Source organism: Rhinatrema bivittatum, chromosome 1 (assembly GCF_901001135.1).
Source record: "Rhinatrema bivittatum chromosome 1, aRhiBiv1.1, whole genome shotgun sequence".
In the NCBI taxonomy this organism is placed as follows: Eukaryota; Metazoa; Chordata; class Amphibia; order Gymnophiona; family Rhinatrematidae; genus Rhinatrema; species Rhinatrema bivittatum.
Window position 1 is genome coordinate 62172383 of NC_042615.1, and position 14449 is coordinate 62186831.

The 14449-nt window shown below is 42.0% G+C and overlaps 1 long non-coding RNA gene across 1 annotated transcript; it reads left to right on the forward strand.

Annotated features, from left to right (window-relative positions):
- The first annotated feature begins 212 nt into the window (after nt 1-212).
- LOC115096724 lies at nt 213-13653 on the forward strand. The gene is made up of 2 exons (XR_003858137.1): nt 213-269; nt 12358-13653. It is a non-coding gene; the product is annotated as an uncharacterized LOC115096724 (long non-coding RNA).
- The last annotated feature ends 796 nt before the right edge of the window (nt 13654-14449 follow it).

Consider the following 14449-nt stretch of genomic DNA (forward strand, 5'->3'; position numbering starts at 1 on the left):
TAGGTATATAATGAATAAAAAGGCTTTATTCAAGAGAAATATACTGTCTGTCTTGCCTGTTGCCTTGTGTTAAACTTTTTTATCGCAGATGGTGCGTTGGTCCGGGTGCGAAGCAGGGAGTGTGTGCTTGCCTTGCCTTCTGCAGGACGGCGTGGGTTGGCCTTGCCTTCTGCAGGGTTGCCAGGGAGACGACTCCTGCTGACGGAGACAGGGCACGCACAGCTCCCTCTCTCGATTCGAACGGAATACAGGACACAGGATCCCTGAAGGTATTTCTACTTTTTCTCTTTGTTTTTGTGCGGTCTCATTTGCCTTGCACTTACATGGAGACCTTGTAAGGGATAATGTGTTTGCTCCTTTATTTTTGCACAGTTCTCAGACAGATTTGTATATTCCTCTGCATTTCAAAAGTGTTTTGCATTATACAGAAACCGGTTTTTAACTAACCTGCTGCTTATTTGTCAGGGCGCAGGGCTATAGAGCCAGTTGCTTACTGTTAGGGCACTAGGCTTCTAGAAAAAAGTACCGGGCCCGGTGTACTATAGGGAAGTGTAATCCCTAGATTTACAGCCTAAGGATAATAGGCTGGGACAGTCTCAGACTGGAATACAGGGTGGTGTGATAAGTTTGGGAAGTGCACCCCTGCTTATCAACTAAACTACCGCAGTAGCATAGGAAAAAAAAAATGGGGGATTTACCCAGTAAACAAATCCCAGAACCTCCGTTGAAAACCCCTGCCCATTATATGTGGAAGACTTATGGGCCCGAATCAGTTCGCTATATAAGATGAGAGAGAGATGCGTCCCCCTATCTCCTGTTCCTGGGGGTGGAACGGCAAACCTTCACTGGGAGGCTCGGGAGGTTCCACTACCCGAGTTCGTGGCCCTTCTGGGTTGTCTGAGTCAAAAGGACTGCGACCTACCAAACGGTCAAGTCCTCTGAAAGGTCGCTTCTCTATAGGGACAAAAACACTTAGATCCCCTACCATGAACTCTTATGCTAAAGGAGCACGGCGCCTGTTTCTTATCCTCCGGCAAGCAAGGAACTGGTGATTTGCCCCACTTACTGGCCAATTTTTACAACTCACTCCCAAACAAACGTGAGCCTTTAAAGGGCAATTTTGTGAGATTAGTCTTGGAGGTTGCATCAGCTGACAAATTCTCAGTCATACCTGCTGCCTGGCCGCTATTATTGAAGCCACAGCTCTGGCTGAGGTGCAGACCAAATTGCAGCCTGCATCAGCCAAGAAGGTGCTGCTGGGTCCATAACTGCACTGGAATTCACCCCAGAGTCATCGACCTCCTGAGAAAGAAGTAAACAAGAGCAAGCCACCAGAGAACAACAAGAAGTGATTTGCAAGGTCAGTGCCACTGCTTCAAAGGCTTGCTTAAGAATAGCCTCAATCTTCCTATCATGTATATCCTTCAAGGCCGCTCCTCCCTCCAGGGGGATAGTCATCCGCTTTGAGACTGCACAAACAAGTGCATCCACCTTTGGAAAATGTAAATGCTCTCTCACCACCGGATCCAGAAGGTACAGACCTTCCGAAACCCGACCCCCCTTTGAAATTAGCTTTTGGGTCACCCCACTCAAAATCAATCAATTCTTGAATGGCCTCCATCACAGGGAAAAACAAGAGGCTTTACGCAAGAAAACCAAAATGGGATTTTTCATTGGCTCAGACATGGAATCTGCCCAGGTACTCCCAGCATTTTCAAGCATTTTCTCCCAGCATTTTCTTCTATGGAAGAATCGCAGCATAGTTCTATATGGTTCTAATCCGGAGTAATTTCTCCATTCTCTAGCGAGTCAAGATCGGCCTCATCATCCATATCATTTGGATCCTTATTGGGCAGACCTGCTGCCGATCTAGGTGTACTTCGGCACTTAACAATAGAACCTGGCGAGAGATCCCCATCTGTGATTCTGCCCTGGCAGCATTGGATGGGAGTGAGGACTGCGCCTGAAGAAAGGATTACAATCCCTGGAAAAATTCTACCCATGAAAAGGCAGAAGGATCCATGCCAAAACCAGAAGGCACCTGAGTTATATTCACTGAGCTACCCTCCCCAGCTGACAAACCAGTTAGGGGAGTTCCAAGATCAATCACCCCTCCTGACACGCCTTTACCCAGACCTTCATCCTGCTGGGAAGAACCAGGCTTAGTAAAATCAGAGGAAGATATTTCTTCTTGAGCTCCAAAAAGCACTGGCACAAGCTAGCGGGTGCTCCAGGCTGAGATGCCCGAATATGACAGGCAACACAGAGGGAAAGGTGCTTAGATTTCTTAGCTATAGGCGCCATTAGGCCATCAGTACTTTTAATAGATGACTGAAGGCATGCATCCAGCTGTTTTTTTTTTTATATGTCCAAAAAAATGTACACGTCCAACTTAGGCATCAAAAAATCTAGGAGCCCAAAACTTATGCGCCATAATGCTTGGTACCCCAACTTTAAGGGCACAACAAATGCTCAACTTGCACACATGGGTAAGTGTGCAGCCACTAAGGATGCCGCTTAACTTGGACACACAAACATAGGCCCAACTAAGCATCCAAAAACTGGACGCACAACCTGGATGCGCAGCTAGATGCACTAGCTGAACAGACAATCCTGAAGCCTAACAAAAACACGCAAAACGCTGTTGAGACCTACCATATGGCACGCAGCGAAAAAAGCCTCAGAGCAGGGCCTTGCCTAAGAAGGCTGCTCAACCTGTCAGGCTGCCCACGTCCCTAAACCTCCCATTGAGTTGGACGAATGTTGGAACATTGTGCCGGACACTGAGACCGGAGGAAGCCCTACATAACAAAACCCTCCTTCTCTGTTTCTGTAATTTTTTTTTTTAAACTTACTTGAACTCAGCCCTTCCTGAGAACAGAGATGGTCTCTGGCTGTGGAGGGAGAGGGCAAATACCATTACTTCTGCGCTCAGCTTCCTGTACCCACTGCCTTTCAGCTGTTTGAACAGCTAAGCCCACGCCGGCTAAATAACCAGCTACCAGACCAAGGCCCTCATCTGAGGGACCACAAAAATCACCTCAGGAATTCTCAACTGGGGAGGGACCATTTGGTATCACCACAGGAGAGCAGGATAAATTACTTTTCCTTTTATTTCTCCTTTTCAAAGTAAAGCAATCCCCAGTAGGGAGATGCATATTCACCATCTGCTGGAGACAGACAATACTGGCAGGCTGATGTCACTGCAGGGGTTATTTTTATTGTGATGTCAATTTGCTCCATCTTCATCTGCTGGTAGAGGTACATAACCCACTTTTCGTGGATTCATCTGACCAGATGCTAAGAAAATAGAAACTTTTTGTGACGTTGTCAATTTATTAACAGCATACATGAAAACAAGAGTAATATGGTACAATTATTTATTTTCTTTCTTTAGTTTTGGTTTGTTACAGTTACAGTTTTAGTTTTACAGTGCAAGCACTGTCATGTAAGATAAGCAGAAAATAAATGTTATCTTTAAGCTCAACTTTGCACTTAATAATTATGCAACTGCCAAACTAAATTAGCCCAACCGAAAAGTAATTAAAAGCCAATGTTCTTATCCTCTGCACAAGTCTAGGGGATCTTCCTCAACACTAAGGGTTAATCCAGCGAAGTCCCTTGTGGTGTATGACAGATGAAACCCAAAAATCTGACAGACCATGAGGTATGATGTCAAAAAAAGATTAGGTATACTAATTGGCCAAAAGTCTTTCAAGGGATGCTGGGAAGAACAGCTCCTCTTGGTTATAGAACAGACTGTACTGAGTACCTGAAATTCAGTTTAGCTTGCAGGTTTACTGCAGCAGTTCTGTTAAAGTTGTCTTGGCAGAGCTTGGGGAATCTGTGAAAAAAGCCATGGTGAAAACCCTTACCAAAGGCTCTTTCAGATAATATCAGACGTCCAAACCTATCTGGGTGACTCAGAGTCTCTCCTGACTATTCAGGTCCATAAGATTCCAATGTTGATCCGGATTGGATTTTGCTATCTCCTACAGACATAGGATTGGTGGGATGCAAATGTCGTCATCCGGATTTCAATGCATAGGAATATTCTCATACACTCAGACTCCATAGGCAAAACAGGTGTTAGAACAATACCCATTTCATAGCTGGCAACAGGCTGGATACAAAGTTTTACCAAGAACATGTTCTCAGTTCTGGTCCAAGATTCTCCTCTCATTCAGGAGGTGATGACAACTCTCTGATATGAAGGAACAAACACAGTCTTTTCTCCTCCTTGTAAAGTTGTCAAAATCATCACAAGACTGCAAAACTCCATGTCTGCTTTGCTTTAGGCCTACACTTTTTACTCAGTCTGTGTGCATAGTAGTAGGCTTCAAAAGTTCATGATGAACATCCTATTTAGGGTCACTGGCATTTAACCTACACCTCCCACTATCTCTATTAGTATCCCATTATTTTTATTCTCTCACTAGTATCTCTTTCAATTCCCCATGCTACCTCTACCCCATCTCCCTTGCCCTCTCTCCCTTCTTCTGACCCACCCCTCTATCTCTCCCCTGCCTTCCAGCACCCTGTCTGGCTCTTTCACCCCTTCTGATTCTCACACAACCACCTCTTCCCCAACACCCCTCTGTATGTCTCTCTCAAACCATTCTCTTCCTATGCCTCCCAATCACGATCTCTGGCTCTCTCTCTCTCGCTCAACCCTGCATCCCATCACACCTGTGGACTGTCATTTTCTCTCCCATCCCATCATCACTTTTAGCTCTGCTACCATCCCTCCCCTTTCTTGACTACTTTTAGCTGTCTGTCACCCATCCTCACTTTCTCCTTCACTAACTGCGGCTCTGTTACCCTATTACTTCCACCACCATTAGCTCTCTCTCACAAATACCGCCTGCCTCACACCCTACTGACATTCTGGCTCTTTCACCCCTACATTATTCAGCTCTGGTTTTCTTTCACATGCACCCTTCCCCTTCTGGCTTTCTCACCCCCTTCTATTGCCTTTCCCCTAGATTTTTCATACATCCTTTACCCCCATCCCTGGCACTCATATCCCTTCCACTTTCCTCTTCCCACTTGGCTCTAAAGCAACCTCTTCCCCCTACCCTAGCCCTGGTCTCCTCCTGCAGAACACATAGCAGTATGGACTTTGGGGGGATGGGGGATTAAAGTACCAGATATTTCAATTTGAATTCTTGACTTTAGAGAGAGAGTAGGATGATGTGCACCCCCTCATCCCATCTTGTTAGCTCCCTTCCCCTAAGCATTCCCTGCTCTTGCATTGCTCTACTCCGAGCATTCATAATGCTCCCCTCCTCCACCACTTCACACACTGTTTCTCCAAGTATTCTTCATCTGCATTCATATTTCAGCATTCACTTCTCAACATCTGTCCGTCCTGTCGCACCTGGCGTTCCTAGGCGGCAGGTCCAAAAGGGCTATCGAGTGGCCGGAGGGCTAATCCAGAGACCAGCATTGCATTGCTGGGTCTCTTCTGGTGCGTTCAGATTCGGCAGAGTGCTCAGAGTTTTCAGCCTGTCCGCTCGTGCTTGGATACGCCTTGCCTGCCACGGCACATGCCCTGGGTTCTTCTCTGGGCTCATGCTGTGGCCCAAGGGCACACACTCTGTCCCGAACAAGTGACTGCTCTCCCACACTCGCAACAATCAAAGATTTGATAAGGGTCTATTGGGTTTGTTCGTATATCTGGACATTGTAACTGCATTTGATACTCTAAATCATCAGATTTTAATTCTCAGCTGAAAACGTTTGGGATGGGTGGAATGGTGTTAAAATGATTTAGGCCTTTTTTGGATGAGAGAAAGCAGCGGATCTCAAGAGGGCAATCACAGTCTATATGGAGAGCTATTTCAGGAGGTGTACAGCAGGGTTCTGCATTATCTACAGTATTATTTAATATATATATGGCCCCTTTGGGTAAGGTAATTGATTCTCTAAGTGTCCAATTTTATATGTATGCTGGTGATATTCAGTTATACAACTCTTGTGGGACAGATGGTTCCCTCCCTCTTTTGCTATTTGAAAAGTGTATAGACACTATTAAAGATTGGTTGACTAGCAGAGGGTTGTTGTTGAATATTAAGATGACTAAAATTCTTTGGGTCAGTAAAAAAGACCCATGATAATAGTCAGATGAGTATTCAGTACCATGATTAAATGTTGGCTCTACATATAGAGGTTCGGAATTTAGGTGTATATTTTTATTCTCAGCTAACATTTAAGCCTCATATATGGTATCTGGTTAAAAGTTCTTTTTATAAATTTAAATTGTTGAAGTCATTGAGGTATTTCTTGAAACTTGAATTGTTTAGAACAGTTTTTGCAGGCATTAGTTCTAGGGAATTTGGATTACTGTAGTAGTCTTCTGAATAAACTTCTTTGGGCTCTACAGCTGATACAGCATGCTGCTGCTAGAATAGTAAGTGGAGTGGGGCATTTTGAACATATTTTACCAGTCCTTTTTTTGTTGCATTGGTTGCCAATAGGTTGGAGGATTCAGTTTAGGATAGTTGTGATTTTGCACAAATTGCATGCAGAGCTGGGATGTATGTTGGCTTGCCGACTAAGCTGGTATGTACCAGCTCGGGACTTGAAGTCAGCTGGTTTGTACTTAGTAAGTTTACCTGCTGTGAAGTTATATAAATTACAGACCTCTTGTAAATGTGCTTTCTATTCCATTGATTATGGAATGATCTTCCATTAGAAATTAGATCTCAGAGGGATCTAAAATTGTTTCATAAGATGGTCAAGACTCATTAATTTAACATGGCTTTTAATTAGATTTTAAAAGATGGTCAAGACTCATTAATTTAACATGGCTTTTAATTAGATTTTATATGAAGTATTTTATATATTGTGATTTTATTGTTCATTTTATGATAATAATTGTGGATATATATTATGTGTTCTGCAGTGGACGTACCAATGGAAGTTGCGGAATATAAAAATGTTTAATTCATAATAAAAATAAATAAAAACCACAGAGCAGGCTGGAATCTGTCTGGGCCATTAGAAAAAAGAAATAGAGAAGTTGTGGGGGTTCAATAGTACAGGAAGTTCCATGCATGAGCAGAAAAGACTGCTAGTTTTTTTCTAGTAAGCTCCAAATCTTCTGCTTTTCTGTACACTTTTTTAAGCATACAAATGTGCGGGTCAGGCACTAATTTTTTTTTCAATCTGCAGAGGGGTTGATGTCCTTTTTTTGGATGCACTAATCCCCTTACAGAACAAGGGGTTGTGGATGCATGTCTAAAAGTCACGTCCAACCATGGGGTTAACTGAGCGCACTGTATTGCATCTGCCTGTTGTGTCCGACGGTCGCAGATGGTTGCGACTGCTCTGCCTTACCTCTTTTCTAACTTTTTCCTCCTCCTTCGGCAAGATGGCTGCCTCTGGTGCCGAGTGCCGAAACCCTTGGCGTCTCCAACTCAGCATGGGCGTCCCAGTCCGCCATGCTCCTTCCCGTGGCCTCCTAGGGCAAGCGCGCAAGTTACCTACGCCTAAGTACACGTCATGGCGGGAACCTTGGGGGCATCCCCACCGCATGACGTCAATACCTCCGGGTATTTAAGCCTCCTCTACGCTACCTACATTGAGTCAGCAAGGACTTCGGTTTAGCTACTCTAACCGCTCTAAGCTGCTCGCTTAGACGCCTCTCTACCCTCCGAGGAATCTCGCTCCTGTCGAAGCTCTAGGCACCCGCTCCTCGGGGGCCTCTCACTTCCAAAAACCCTTCGGGGTTCCACTAACTAGACAACCGCTTCTCGGTGGTCTCTCTCTATTTTATTTCAGGATCTTCTGTACTATCAGGTACTCGCTCCTCGAGGGCCTATCTGTCCAGTTTATCCTGTACCACGGACTTTCGGTCCCACCATCTCCATTACCAGGAAGACACCCGCACTACGCTCCTGTGAGTACCTCTGTGATCCAGTTCTCCAACACCACCCACCAGGTTCGGCTTGTCCCGCACTGCGGGCTCCTATCTACCTTGAGCATCTGAGTGAGACTTCTACATCTGAGACTGTCTGAGCGTATTGGCACCTTGCTGGACTTCAGTGCCTTTCCTTCCTGCCTCATACCATATATCTACAGCAGTACAATAAAGCTTTCCACCTACAAGTGTCTGCTCTCTGAGTTTAGCCTGTCGCTGTGGTTCCCCACAGGGCCCCTCTCCGTGGGAGGAGTCATCTCCACTGCGACCAAGGGTTCACACGATGCCACAAACACAACACTGCCCCATTGTTTCTAGACAGTATAATACACTGAAGTTACTCTATTAAAGCAGTTTTTGGATCTCAGAAGAACTTCCAGACTTCAAGGAGGTACAGGCAAAGCCTGCAGTGTCAGGACTTGCATTTTGAACACAGTAATCAGAATACCCCAAACCTTGGTAAATATCCTGGGAGTCTGTGGTGAAGCCAAATTAAAGATAATGCAGTTTATCTTCACTGAACCTTAGGTATTTATGGTGAAATAAAGCAATCAGGGTGTGCGGGTATGCATTTATATATTTAAAAGATTTATATGTCACTATCTTCTAGGCAGGTTACAACCACAAAATCATAAATAAAATGATAGATAAAACAAACATATAAAATTTGCTGCACCAGATAATACTGGCATCACATTTAAAGGGCCCAACCCACATTTACCCCAGAGGCCTTTTATCCCAACTACCTACATAGGACTGGTGCTAGCTTTTTTGCTGCCCCTGTGCAAAAAATTGCTTTTCTGCCCCCTCCCCTTTCCGATTCATTCAGTGCCTGTCCTGGGCCCATCAAATAAAGCACAGCTCTGTCCTGCAATCTATATTTTTCAAAACTGACATGCCCCCCCACCCCACCATGAATAGGGAAGGGTATTATGAACCATAGGCAAACCTTACAGCCTTGCACATACACCACCCCTCCTCCTCACACACTCACACCCTTTACAGAGACACAAATTATGCTTTTATAACAAATTTATATGAAAAAGAACATTCAAAAGTACAGTCTTCTGAGGCAAAAATCTCACTTACAACATGCATAATTATATTTACATGTATTCCTGTGGTACAAACCACAAAATTCTACAAAAGCCACACTTGAACTCCTATGGAATTAGACTTTTTGTTTTTTTGGTTTTTTTTCAATTTATTCTTTATTAATTTGTTCAATGATTCCATCATGAAAAAGATTTACATATTATGTATCACAACCATCCAAAATTAAGGCAAACACATAAACCAAACTTTAAATTTATCATATGATGTGATACAAAACATAATAGGGGGAGAACAACATCCAAATCAAAAAAGGAAATCTAACATCTAAGTAGCCCTCTATTCCCTATAGGGCTACCATTAGACATCAGCTTAATCTATAATAAGAGGAGATTTATTACTTCTGTTAAGGACCATTTACCTCTAATATTCCTGCATCAAACTCCGATTTATCCAATAAAAAGATCTCCAAATGAACCAGATCTGTAAACCCAAATTTTTTCCATTTGTAGTTTACATAACATAAACAAGGATATTTCAAGAAAAATGTACCGCCCAGAGCCACCACACAATGTTTTAATGCCAGTAAGGCTTTCCTCCTTGCTTGGGTGGCTCTGGCTACATCCGGGAAAATCTGGATTTTATGTCCGCAAAAAGAGACATCTTTATTAATGAAAAATTTTCTGAACATTCTATCCTTATCCTGCTCAGATAAAAAAGCAATAAAGAGAGTAGCCCTGTTCTCAATTATATCCAAAGAATCCTCCAAAAAGGTAGAAATACCTAAACTTGGGGGATTTTCCTGATTTTGAACATTCTTCTCTTTCTTCTTAGTAAGATAGTATATTTTAGACAAATTAGGAAATTCTTCATCTTTATACAATAATATCTCTCTAAGAAACTTCCTAAACATTTCTAAAGGAGAGAGCAAACGAGTTATTGGAAAATTTACTATTCTCAAATTTTTTAATCTCATTGTATTTTCCATTCGTTCTAATTCTCTATGAATATTTAAACTGTCCCGCATAAATGTATTTTCTGATGATTGAACTAGTTGCATTTTACTTTTCAGATCGGACAATTCCTTTTCACATTTCAACATTCTAGACCCTTGCTCATTTATTTTTTCAACATTAGCATTTATCACAGCGGACAATGATCTATTCATAATAGTAATATTATTATCTAATTTAGAAATAATATTCCATACATCAGATAGTGTAACATTGTCTGGGGAAAAATCCCCAACATTGCTACCAGAAAAAACTGGAATAGAATCAATAGGCAAAACAGTAAGCACAGGTTTCTCAACCCTCGACCCTTTGGTTTCCAGCTTGTGTCACCAAGCTTGCCTCCAAAGGGTTAAATCCTACCAGTTCTGTCGCCACCTGTGAGGGTTAACTCTTAGTAGGCTGAGGAGGTAAAATAGGTCCTTCTCCTGGGTTGATGGAAGCTAGAGAAGAGCTTCCCATCCCTTCCTCCCCTGGATCAGTCCTATGCCTCACGACATGCTGGTCCATCGGGCTGGTGCTGACATGCTGCACTGGTGACGAAGTCATATTTCTTGCTTTCCTCTTCTTCCCCATCAGGAAAATTCGGTCAGCGAGATAATATTATAGCTAAATTCTCGAACTCATCCGGACTAAGCCGGACCAAGCCACGCACCCCTTTGGCGCGGCTTAGGTGAAGCACCGGTGGCATCACAGCGCCGCACTACAGATGGATTTAAAACAAGAGGCCACGCCCCCTCTGATGTCAGGAACGGCGTCTGCTTCTCCCGCAGCTGTTATTCAATTTCAGGGCTTTTTCTCAGCAGACAACCCCACGGGTTACAGCAGATGAAACAGAGAAAAAGGCCTTACTTTAGCGGTAAGTTCGGGGAGACTTGGCCAGCGGCCCACTCCTTCTCCAATCGCTCCCCGAAATTAGACTTTTTGTAATGTGTGTTGGGTGTGGGCTTGGCCCTCAGAAATCCATGAATAAACAGAATTACCATTACAATAAAGTAAAGCAGAGTTGCTTACCTGTTACAGGTGTTCTCCTAGGACAGCAGGATGTTAGTCCTCACACATGGGTGACAACATCAGATGGAACACAGCACAGAAAACTTATGTCAAAGTTTCTAGAAACTGAGTGGCACACTGAGCATGCCCAGCGTGCCACTATCCATGCGGGGTCCCCTCTTCAGTCTCGTAACAAAGAATTATGAAACAAGAAAACAACAAACATAATGAAACCCAACTCCACAGGGGGGCGGGCAGGTTTCCTGAGGACTAACATCCTGTTGTCCTAGGAGAACACCCGTTACAGGTAAGCAACTCTGCTTTCTCCTAGGGCAAGCAGAATGGTAGTCCTCACACAAAGACAAAAAGACCAACAGAGACCTAACCACGTGCCAACAGGCACAACAGTATCTTTCTTGAAGTTCAACTCTTTTGCAAGTGTTTTATTGTTTCATTACAAGCACTCTGTATATATTTTGGCAATGTTTTATGATGTTATTTATACATGCTATAAATGCATAATACTAAAGAGAGTTTAGAAGTGATATGAATGAGGAATTATTGACTAGGACAATGGATCAATATATGTGTTATTGTGCCAATTTTATCTTTTGAATAGTTTTGATATTCTTTGTCATTGTGTAATAAAGCTTGCAACATTAAGCATCCTACAAATCATTTAAAACATTATTGGTGTTACTTATCCTATTTTAGGGTTCTCTGATGGATATACCATTTTAGGTACCTACATATTTTTATTTAAAGCCTAGATCCAAAATACTATAAATAGCTATATATCTATATAGATATATATATATATATTAAAGTATGCAAAGAAGCCCCAATACTCTTGCTTCTTTACATATTTTAATATTTAATTTATTTTTGTCCCAATCCACAATTTAGTGGAATGCCACTGTGTGTGTATATATATATATATATATGTGTGTGTGTGTGTGTGTGTGTGCATATATGCATTTCAAAGTAGAAGAACATCATCTAAAGTAGAAATGGGGAGGAGAGAAAATGTTATCATTACTACTCAACAACTCACTGGCAGAAATGCAATACTTTTCCATGGTTTCAGTCAGCATTAATAGAGGTAGCAGAGATATGGTTGAAGACCATGGGTTCTGACTGGAAGTATGATTCAACCACACAGTCTCTCTTTTTTAGCATTAGTTTGTAACAGCTTTTAATTGACATCTCATTTCACTGATCTATACCTAATCTAACCAGAGGGGAATCAGAATTGGATTTGCTGAGATGAAAACTTAGCAACATCTATAATCTCCTGGGTTAAGTGTATTTAAATTGGTACTATAACTTGGATATGTATATAGGAGTCTCACACCTACCTGCTGCACTGTTTTCCAGTAGAACCACTTCATACAGACTGTGAACGAATGAAATCTCTTCCTCTTGCCCTTGAATATGGATCATCAAGAGACCAACACTTGACCTAGCTGGAGCACCCTGATCTGTAGCCACCACGTGAAGCATCTTAACACTGAAATATTCCAAAGACAACGACTTTTGAAGATGAATTTCTCCTGTCTGTCTGTCAATCTGAAACAAGGACTCAGGCTCCAAAAAGCTAAACACCACTGTTCCATTCAAGCCCAGATCCATGTCAACAGCCCTTATGGAGGCTACTGTTTGATTCACGGAGGTTTCCATGGAAATGATAGCAACAACTGGATTCTCAAGGAAAACAGGCTTATTATCATTGATATCATCAATTTGCACCATTACTTTTACAGTTGAGCTTTTTGGGCTGTGGATGCTGCAATCGCTTGCTACAGCCCTAAATTTGTATTGACTTTTGGTTTCCCGATCAAGTACCTTTGTAGTTATAATAGTACCTGTGGTGCTGTTTATAGTAAATACCCCAAATGTATCATCAATCAGTGTGTATACTACTTGTCCATTCAAGTCCTGGTCTTTGTCTGATGCAAGGAGATCAAAGACCACTGATCCAGTCGCTAAGTCTTCTCTCACGGATGTTTGGTAATAGTTTTCAGCAAATATAGGGGGATTGTCATTTTCGTCCGTGACTATAATCTGTAGCTGGGTGGTGCTTTTATTCCTTGGGTTACCCAGGTCATAACATTCAACGACTATCATAAAGTTGCTGATATCTTCTCTGTCTAAAATGTGTGTAGTCCAAAGTTCTCCTGATGTAGTGTTAATGCTGAAGAATTCACCAATATTTCCACCTGCAAAATGGAGAAAAAAAAAGAAAAAAACAAAACCAACTAGAAATCTATGCCATTCTATTTCATACCACTATATTAATTGTAATGATAAAGAATATTTGCAAGTATTGCTGGTATACTCAAGTGCTTTGATATATTTTCTTCTGTAAGAATTAAAAACTGCATTGGTGGGTGACCCTGACAGTAAGTATAGAATGCCATATCCATTTTGAAACATCTACAGTTTTACAAATATGCCTTTTCTCTAAGTCTACATAGTTTATAAAATATATTGTTACCATACCACCGCTTTAAGTAACCATTTGTCAACCTCAATGTCAAATACCAGAAAAATGTAAAAAATTACTAACAGATGAAGTTTAAGTTTTATTTTAATTGTTGACAGTAATTGTACTATTGCCTCCTCTAAAGAAAAAAATGAGGAACAATATTAAAACAACATTTCCAAATCTGATGATTTTAAAAGGAGTTTAATTAGAGTCATAAAGTAACAGTTGCACAATTTGTCACAATGGAAAGAGTTCTGAAAAGGGATGATTGAGTTAAAAATGTAAAAGTTAAGCAAAAAAGTAAGTTTGATTACTGTAAACGGTCTTCTCCATAGACAGCTGGATGAATTAACCATGACAAATGGGTCACATCATCCGATGGCACCAAACAGACCCTTACTTTTCAGCTCATAGAGCTTTTGCTCTACTGAGTATGTGTGGGAGTTCCACCTTGGGCATTGCTTCATGAGTCCCTCAGTTGATTTCAGAGTTAAATCTAGTCAGATAGTCGACTCTCCATGCAGGTGAGTGAGTATTTAGCATTGCCAATTCATTCTGCTATATATGGAGAACATTGTTTATGGTAAGCAAACTTGATTTCTCCATCACCAAGCAGGGCTGAATTAGCCATGACACGTGGGGAGTCCTAAGCTGAGGGTTGTAGCAGAGCATTTACTGAGCAAATAACCTGGACCCCACTGTAGAGAATGGACTATTGGGTGAACAGGCTACACAAAACTGCTTGTCCAAATTTACTTCACTTTTTGATAAGTTGTCCAGACAGTAATGGGACATGAAGGTGTGCAATGACAAGCAAGCTGTAATTTTGCAGACGTCTTCAAGAAGTACTGCTCTCATATAAGTCATGGATGTAGGCATAGCTCTGACTTGATACATCTGTAATGTAAAGGCCTATTAGAGCATAACAAAGTGCAATGCAGTCTGCCAGCCAATTGGACAATATTCGGTTGGGATTGTAAG